The sequence below is a fragment of the Dermochelys coriacea genome, chromosome 9, assembly GCF_009764565.3.
Source record: "Dermochelys coriacea isolate rDerCor1 chromosome 9, rDerCor1.pri.v4, whole genome shotgun sequence".
Classification (NCBI taxonomy): Eukaryota; Metazoa; Chordata; order Testudines; family Dermochelyidae; genus Dermochelys; species Dermochelys coriacea.
In genome coordinates, this window is record NC_050076.1 from 93,342,242 (window position 1) to 93,351,962 (window position 9,721).

The following is a 9,721-nucleotide window of genomic DNA, read 5'->3' on the forward strand; positions in this document are numbered from 1 at the left end:
GGAGTGGGGGTTTAATTCAGATTAGAGAATGATGTGTAATCCAGAAGAAACAAGCAGAGCTGGGATCAGGTTAGGGTCCTGATCAACCATTAGAATTCTATTCCTTTTCTTTAAAGTGTGTCACACATTCACCACAAGCTACAATTCTTCAGAATTTTTGGTGGTTTTCCAAGTCTTGTAAATTCCATGATAGGCCTGTGTATAGGAACAGCACCCAACTAGAAATGAGGGCTGCATCCAGATCTACCACCAGATAACTGGGGCAAAAGATAAATCAGCAGAATGGTCAAGAAGAGGGTGGGTCATAATGAATGCAGGGTTGGGGCCTAAATGTATACAGACGTATTTTTTGAAATCTTATTTCCATTATTTCTCTTCATACAAAACAACATTAGATACAACTGCATACAATGACAATGTATTTAACACGAATGGCTGTCAAATATTTCCGATGTACTTAAAAAAAAAAAAAAGAGAAAGAAAATAAACTAGGACTGGGTATTTGGAAATTTGGTCATTTAGCATACTGAGAGGAGGGCTCGCGAGCTAGCATGCCAAAATCTTTAGCCAGGTTCTTTGAATAGTAAGCTGATCGATCCTGAATAAGCAAAAAGTTATGTACTATGTTAACATTTTAATGCAACTTTGCCATAAAAAACCCTAGAGATGGGTGTATTTAAAGATTTTGCAAACTTCCCAGCCTACTTTCTAGGTTTGCAAACCCATTTCAAGCTTGAAGGCAATTTTCCTCCAAACCCATGACTGTCGTCCGTGGGCCCATATCCATCCTCCGTCAAAGCTCCCACTGAAATCAATACAGGTTTTTCTTGATTAAAGATTTACTTTTTGCAATGGAAGGTATTTAATAAAGTAACCCAAAATCTCTTATAGTTTGTGTCTTCACCTAAAAGTTGTTTCTTATCCATCAACCAACAAAACACTAAGAGAGAAGACAAAGAAAGATAAGGAAAAGATAAACAACAGAAAGCCAAACAAATTTTGGCTTACCCAGCCCTTCCCTTATGCCCAGCAAGCACACCACACCTTCAGGTCATCGACAGCTGTATGGTATATTAGCCTTTAAAAAAAAAAATCCGTACAACTCCCATATATAGTGGGAAACTCTGGTATGTTGTCCTGTAATTAATACATCCATGTCAAAATTCTGATCACACTGCTGTGGAACCTCGCTACAGTCAAAGGGGTTACACAGGTGAAAGTAAGGAAAGCCTGTGACCGTATGTATTTATGTCTAATGAGCCCATAGCATTAAGCGTTGTTAGCAGATTTCCCCCCACGGCTATGCACAATGATCACAGACAAAAATTCAGCAAGGAGGAATGTTTTTCAACATTTTGCTTCCCTGATGTTATATGAAAATGACAAAATGATTTGGTCTCACTGTGAACATCGCAGACTTTGGCTCTAGCTCATCTCTTTCAATCTTTTTCTGTCTCTCCATCAGCTCTTCTGTTTTCCATTGGGTTACACATACACTGTACCTGGTTGTCATATGCTGGACATTATTGTTATACCCTGTGATTTATTCCCAGCCACAAAATCATCTGGCAAGGGGTTGAAGGAGAGAGAGACCCAAAACTACCCATTTGGAGGAACTCTCACAGTGGAACATCAACTGCTTCCCTTTTGGATACACCTTCATTGCCAAAAAAAACAAAGGTGTTCTTTTACAGCAAGATAACCAATGCACGTTAGCTATCTCCTTGTAAAATCCTAGTGAAGACAAGGACCTGTAGTTTTTACCAATGTGGCTAGGCAAGGTCAAGGTGAACTTCTTCATTCAGCTCCATGGGTGATAACTTTGAAGCCCAATGTTATATAACAGGACAGGAGACTGAGAGCCAATGTAGGGTCACTCTGGATGCTACAACCCTATGTAAGATTCAATGCAACTACTGCTCTGAATCCAGTTGTTTCCTCGTAATATCTTGATGGGAGTTTAGAGAGCTAGGACAGAGGAGATCCCACAGGTGAAGCCTAAGAATGGTGACTTTTGGAGAAGTTTAGGCTGAGGTTTACGTTGTGTTATTGTTTCTGGGTTAATGAGGGCTAATTCGCCACAGGGGTGATGAGTTTGGACACCAGAGTTTGTGTTCTCTATCAAAAACTCAACTCGCTCACAATAACAACACTTAACTAAATCACTGCAGAGCCAGGTCAAAAATACAGAACAAAAAATACACTGCTTTTTTGTCAGTAAAACTTTTGTCAGGCAGGGATGTGAAAAAACACATCCCTGCCTGACAAAAGATTTACTGATGAAAAGCACCGGTGTGGACAGCGCTTTGTTGGCAGGAGACGCTCTCCCGCCAATGAAGCTACCACTACTCATTGGGGGTGGTTTTATTTTGCAGGCAGGAGAGCTCTCTCTGATGAGCAAAGAGCGGCTAAATGGAAGATCTAACAGCGGCACAGCTGTAGTGGCACAGCTGTGCCGCTGTAAGGTACACAGTGTAGACATAGCCTCTAACTATCGCTACTGCTATATTCCTAGTTAGTAGATAACCCTTCCCAACTTCACCTATTCAGAACTACTGAGCATTATACATGTGATAGTATTCTGCACTATTATATTTCTGCTTTGCTTTGTCTGTTAGGAGCCAGATCTTTTTCTCATTGACTTGCCATTGATTTCAATGAGAGCAGGATCAGGCACCTAGCATGCATGTTTCATATACACACACTTTATCACATACATACAACTCAGTTACTCATACAGTTACTGAATGTAAAAGCACACGTGCACACACAAATACAAGCCTGATGTTCCAAAAGTCTAAATGCAGACTAATGGCAGTGGCCTTTAATCTCTGGCGATGTTTTAACAACCTGTTCAAGGTCTGTGCTCCTTGTGAAAAAATAATTCATACAAGCCTCACCACATCTGACGCAGTTGGCAGTCTTTGTTCAAAACAGTTACAGTGCTAAGTACAAAATTAATCACTTAGACACAGATTTATGCTGACTTTTACCTGGAAAACAGTGGCCTAGTCAAACACAGGATGAAGAAGATGGAGAGGCATTCGTAGAGCAGACTAGAGGTGAGCTTGCATGATTTCTGTCTCAGCCATATCTAGCCTGAACTTGAATAGAGGGCTTCATTTACCCCAGTATTATAATGCCCAGTCTCATTGCAGTTATACTGTATCCCAGCCGGTGTTGTGTGTGGGCCTGGGAATGGCAAGCTAAAGTCTCATTCCTCTATGGTGAGATGACAGGTTTGGGGGCCCACCTGTGAGCCTTGACCCTTTTAATTTACTAGAAACGTCTCAACGGAAGGCTGTGGGATTTTTTCGTTTACTGCGTGGGACTAATCACCATACATTTAAATGAGGAGCTGGTAGGCACACATTTCCCTTTCATACAATAAACATGAGGCTGCAAGAGCTGTTATAAAGGGTGTGATTATTCCAAAAGGGTAAGTAGTGGTAAGCATTGCAGGCCAACAAATGTGTAACGCTCAGTAGTTCTGAATAGGTGAAGCTGGGAAGGGATCTCTACCAGCTAGGAATATAGCAATAACGGATTAGAGGTCGTGTGTGGAGTAGTCTGTTCTGTATTTTTGGCCTGGCTCTGAGTGATTTAGTTAATAGCGTTCTCATCGTGAGCGAGTTGAGTCCTTGATGGAGAACGCAGACTCTGGTGTCCAAACTCATCACCCCTGTGGGGAATTAGCCCTCGTTAACTCAAAAACAATAAAGCAACATAAGCCTCAGCCTAAACCTCCACCCCAAACATCCCCATTTTATTGCTCTTGGGTGGAAATGCTGGAGCTGCCTGCTGCTGTATCTTCTGTGACCACCCCGCTCCGCCCCCACCATGCCCAGCCCCAGCTGCAGATGTCACTGAAAGCCCACAACCCCACTGTTCACAAATTCAACTAGTGCCTCTTATAGCAATGCTCCCACAAGCTAGCCTCTGTGGAAAGAGGAGCCTACCCACTCCTGTTCTCCCAGCTCCAGCTTCAATCCCGTGCCAGTCTCACCCGATGCAAGAATCACCAAGGAAGTATCATGTAGTCAGCCGCACCTTCCGTGACTGCATCGACCAGGCCAGAACATAGTGGGACTCTGCATGGCAATATGAGGCATCCCATGCTGCGTCAAGCTAGAGAGACAAGAGGACTACAGCGTGCTGCTTGTGTCCAGCAGCCTCAGTAAATAATCACCTCTGTATTCATCCCCAGTCCTGTATTTTCCTTCGCACAAGGAACAGGTGGATGCTTCAGTCCCCCTCTTCCTTTTATCCAGCCCAGAGAATCCACTCCCCCTTTCTCCCCAGGAGGGTCCCACCGCTCAAACGTCTCTCGTCTGCCTGCTAGCTCCCCCCCACACCCAATAACTACTTTATTGATGCTGCACCAAGGCCCAGAGCTGTGGCTACTGCGGGGTCACCACACAACTTGCATGTCCCAAGCATTATGCTGCTGCTTCCCACACAGCCGTTCTCCTATCAAAGGCCCCAGCTGCCACTGCCAGCCAGGAGCTTAACACCCGGGTCCTCCTACTCCAGCCAAAGACCCATCTACTCCACTAGGAGAAGGATTTGGTCTATTTAGAGGGGTAAGCTTAATTTTCTAGTCTAGAGGAAATCATTAAAATGATTCTCTTCTAGAGAAAATTAATGCTGCTCCCTCATTATTCCTCATCTGGTATGTTTTAGGTAGGGGGATTTTCATAGGCTGCTATGGACCCTTTCCTCGGTTGGCTGCTGTTTACACACAAATTTGCTGAGGTTGCAGGCAGGTGCGTGGGCTGCACACCATTCATCTGAAAGGCCCCCTGAAACCTGCAGTCAGGCCCTGGCTGGCATCAGGGGAATCATATGATCAACCAGTTGCTTGAAGAGTCCGAGACTTGAGGAATTCTCCTCCCATTGAAAAATCACCGAAAGGAACGGCTCAGAAGTGCCGAACGTGGCGTATAGTCTAGGAGCCAATTCCTGCAGGGGCCTTGAAAGTGAATGAATTTGCACAATAGCAACTACAGGAAAGATGTAGCTGTGCAGGTGTGTCAAGTAAGAGTTAAAGGTGTTCAGAGTTCAGGCACTAAGTCACTGCAAACACTGTCGCCACTGGCTGGCTACTAGCCAGGTTTCACACAGGGCAGGTGCTGAAGTGAGAGAGAGGGGAGAGAGAGAAAACCAACCATATATGACAGATTTCAAAGTAGCAGCCGTGTTAGTCTGTATTCGCAAAAAGAAAAGGAGTATTTGTGGCACCTTAGAGACTAACAAATTTATTTGAGCATAAGCTTTCGTGAGCTACAGCTCACTGCATCCGCTGAAGTGGGCTGTAGCTCACGAAAGCTTATGCTCAAATAAATTTGTTAGTCTCTAAGGTGCCACAAATACTCCTTTTCTTTTTGCCAACCATATATGCAATCCTCTGAGAGGCCAGTTTTCATAGGACAAATTAGCGAAATGCAGTTGAGCCTGTATGGTATGCTTTAAAATGAGAGACGTCAACAGAAACTGCTTAGGAAGCGGATTTACAAACTTCTCTTTAGCCTCATTTATTTTCAGCGTATCAATACCTGTTTCACGCGGATGGGATTTGCAAAAGCACCACAGTGATTTAGGAGCACAAGTCCCACTGAAAGTCAATGGGATTTATGCTTGTAAATCACTCAGCCACTTTTTAACCTCCACCCCACCCCCCGGTTACACCTAAATAAACTGCCACATCCAGTTGTCACTCCCACCACCTCTCCTACTCCGCAGTCTTCTAGTGACAACGGTTACATGCCTCTTCCTATTAAACAGGCATCACTATTTGAACAGCAGCAGAAGAGCAAGTGTATCACTCCACATGTCTGCATTAGGAATTTTTGCACCAGTGCAGTAGGACAAATGCGAGCCCCCAGAGCAGATATTCTGCACAAGTATAAAGTGGGAACCGTAGTGGGGGGACTTACTTCCCAGGTTTTAGACAAGCCCTTAGTTAATGTAACAGGGGCCTCTCTCACTTGCAGGGGAAACTTTCTATTTCTAGACAATATTTATATTATCCGTCTCTTTTCCTTAGTATAAGCACAAGTTTTCAAACAAGAAGCAAATAATAAAATTGCAACCACTCCCCTTTCCTTGTGATCCCAAATTTTGAAATCCCAAGGTAAGGACTACAAGGCTGTGCAGTGCTGCCAACAAATCAGAAGGCACAGATGACCCAAAGTCACCTAATTCTGCTAGTCATGGCTGTGGCCCCCAGAGAGCTTAATACTGCTAGTGCCACACATAGGCCCCCTTTACCCTTCACAAGATCGGACTGCCCGGTCAATGGAGAAGAAGAATTAACTCACTGGAGGAGAAAGAATACACAGTTTTACTTGCATATTTAAGCAGGTCAGGCTTTAGGTCACATCTATGTTTTCAGACAGACCCCACAGCCTGTCTTCTCTCTCCCTTTTCCTTTCCTCTTTTTCTCACTGACACTTCCCTGACACTGTTGCTCTTTGCTCAGCTCTCTATTAACACTCCTCCAGACCCTCTTTTGTCATGGGAGTCCTGCTGCTCTCATCACACTCCCTGCAAATGCCCAATTCCAACTGTTTCTCCAAATTGTCACAGATGCTTCCGGTTCCAACATCTGCTCCTCCCCCTGACCCAAAAACTTTCTGCCTGACTATCAGGGGAGCTTAATGAGGCTCTGTCCATGACACATTGCAGCCATCAATACTGTGGGTGAAGGACCTGATTCTCAAATTTTTATACCAGCAAAGCTCCCAAGGACTGTTCTTGTTTTGCCACAGGTATCAGATGAATGTAAAGGATACCTCCTACATTTGACAGTCTGGCTGGATATGTGGATTAGACAATCAGCCCATTCAGTGGAGGAAAGAGAAGTAGGATTTTCCATTGCTATAGCAAAGGAGTTGGACAATTGCTCCCTCTACTTCAACCAAGGGAGTGACACAAAATAAATGCCAAAGTTCTGCTGCAACAGGGCAAATGGATCAATCCAGGCCCGTCGAGAGCAATTCCGGGCTCCAGGGCAGAAAGGTCAATGGGCCCCCTAGAAAGCCCCCCCCCCCCCCCGTTGGTGGGCCTGGATCAATCTGTGAAGACTGACTTAACTAGAATACACTGAGGCCAAGGATTTAGCAAGTTTCAAAAAAGGAATGGAACATTTCTATAGATAACAAGAATATACAGTTAAATTAATGCCAACAAAAAATTAGTAACGTAAGAATGGTCTTATGTGGTCAGACCAATGGCCCATCTAGCCCAGTTTCCTGTCTACTGACAGTGGCCAATGCCAGATGTTTGAGAGGGAATGAACAGAACAGGGCAACTATCAAGTGATCCATCCCCAGTCATCCAGTCTCAGCTTCTGGCAATCAGAACTTTAGCGACATCCAGAGCACAGGGTTGCATCCTTGACCATCTTGGCTAATGACCATTGATGGACTTGCCCTCCATTCTGAAAGGGATATTAAACCTCTTGCTGCAGAGTTAAGTAAATCTCTAATCACTGGAGATTAAGATGAAACCTAATGTAGGGGGCAGATTACTCCCACACCTGTCTACTACCGAGTTCATTCTCTGATGCCAGTCACTATCAGACATGGTACTGGGCTAGAAGGCTCTCAGGTCTGATCCCATCTGGCAATGTCTATAGCTGAAGAACATTGTGAAAGCCTGAACCATATATCCACCATCAAAACAACTAGGTCTGTAGGTTTCCTTTGGTACTGTAGGTGCTGTCATCTCGATTGGTTACGTGATAGATGTGCACGACATTCTACATTTAACAGGAATATCTTGTGTAATTACACAGGGCTATTTTATCAGGGGCAGGCATGTGAGCAAACAACACAGTTGATTATGAACTGCATATATGTTATGTAGGTGAAGTTTCATGCCCCTGCTTCATCAGGGTCACTGAATAATTGCTCCTTTCATACCAAACACTGTTTTCACAGGCTTTGATTGCATCATCAAATCAAGCATCAGAATGTAGCAAGGAAGTTACAGAGGTTCTCTTTGCTATTAGTGATTATAACAAGGGCTGCCAATAGCAGATGCCATAGTTAAGACTGAAATGCAATTTCTATTCTCCCTTTTCAGCTGCTCATATCTTTCTCAAATAATTTCCTTTTAGGCTGAAATGTTCAATGTTGGTCTTAGCTCAAAGGTGATTTATTTCCTCCCGCACAAAATTTGAGCAAATTCAAAAGTCTGAGAAAAATATTTAAGGTCAGCTGATTTTTGAGTTTTGGGGGCATAAACAATCAGATATTTCCCTCTTACCCTCTCTGATCCCACGTTTCAGGCAGAAATTTTACACTCGCATACTAGTAACTCAAATGGCTGCAGTTATAAATTTCAAATGTTCTCACTGAGACTTAAGAAACAAGCCCAGTTTTAAAAAAAGATTGGTTCCATATATTTAAAGATGAGTTTTGTTAAAAGGATTTCAAATAATAGTTCCTCCCCCCATCACTATATGTCTTTTGGGACATATTTTTAAAGATAGCTGAAATCAGGTTATCTGGTGAAATCTCAGTTAAAGATAGGTTTCAGAGTAGCAGCCATGTTAGTCTGTATTCGCAAAAAGAAAAGGAGTACTTGTGGCACCTTAGAGACTAACAAATTTATTTGAGCATAAGCTTTCGTGAGCTACAGCTCACTTCATCAGATGCATTCAGTGGAAAATACAGTGGGGAGATTTATATACACAGAGAACATGAAACAATGGGTGTTATCATACACACTGTAAGGAGAATGATCACTTAAGATGACGTATTACCAGCAGGAGAGGGAGGGAGGAGGAAGAAAACCTTTAGTAGTGATAATCAAGGTGGGCCATTTCCAGCAGTTGACAAGAACGTCCAAGGAATGTGGGGATGTATTTATTTGCTTCAAAAGCAAAATAGGTCTGATGCTCAGAGTTTACAAGGAACTGCAGCGGGGCTGTAATTAAACGAACTTTTGAGCTCTTCTAAACAAAATCATCAGAAGCCTGTCAGCTGAACAGCTCCATTTGAAGGCATTTTAGAACTGGCTTGTATGCTCTGAAAACGGGATAGCTCTGAGCTTTATATTTTCCCTCTTATGTTACTTAAAATTAAAATTAACGTGAATGCAGTGATGAGTCTGAGAAACACAGCACCCAGAAGTGGTAGAGAATGTTCTCTCCCACAGGTTAACTCAGACGACTTGCACATGTGCAGTGTTTTTTATTCCTGTTTTCCTTGTTAAATGTTGAACTGCAGATTAGCTGCAAAATTGGGATCGATTGTCACATTTTCTCAAAGTTCAGGGGTTCTCTCTTCTGAGGCTTTGGTTTGGCTCATTATAGACAAGTTTCGATCCACAAATTCCAAAGTGTGGGCCCATCTCTAGTAAACCTAGATGTACTAGGTTTATAATGAATGTTTTCTATAAAATACATAGTCTGCACAACTTGGCCCAGCTAACATTGTGAATAAACTTTAAGCATTGGACTTTCCAGATTTTGAATACTCAGTGTAAGTAAACATTACAGTTGAGAAATTAATTTTTGCAATTTACTCACACACACAATATTATGTCAGTTGCTGCTTACAGCTTATGGATCTCCAACTGGCATCTTACAGATATATATATTTCCAACACTTATCCTTTGACAACTAGGCACCACTAAATAAAAAAATAACAGAACTGATACGAAACACCATTAGATAAGAAAGTGATCTAATCAAGAAGTACCAAAAATTGC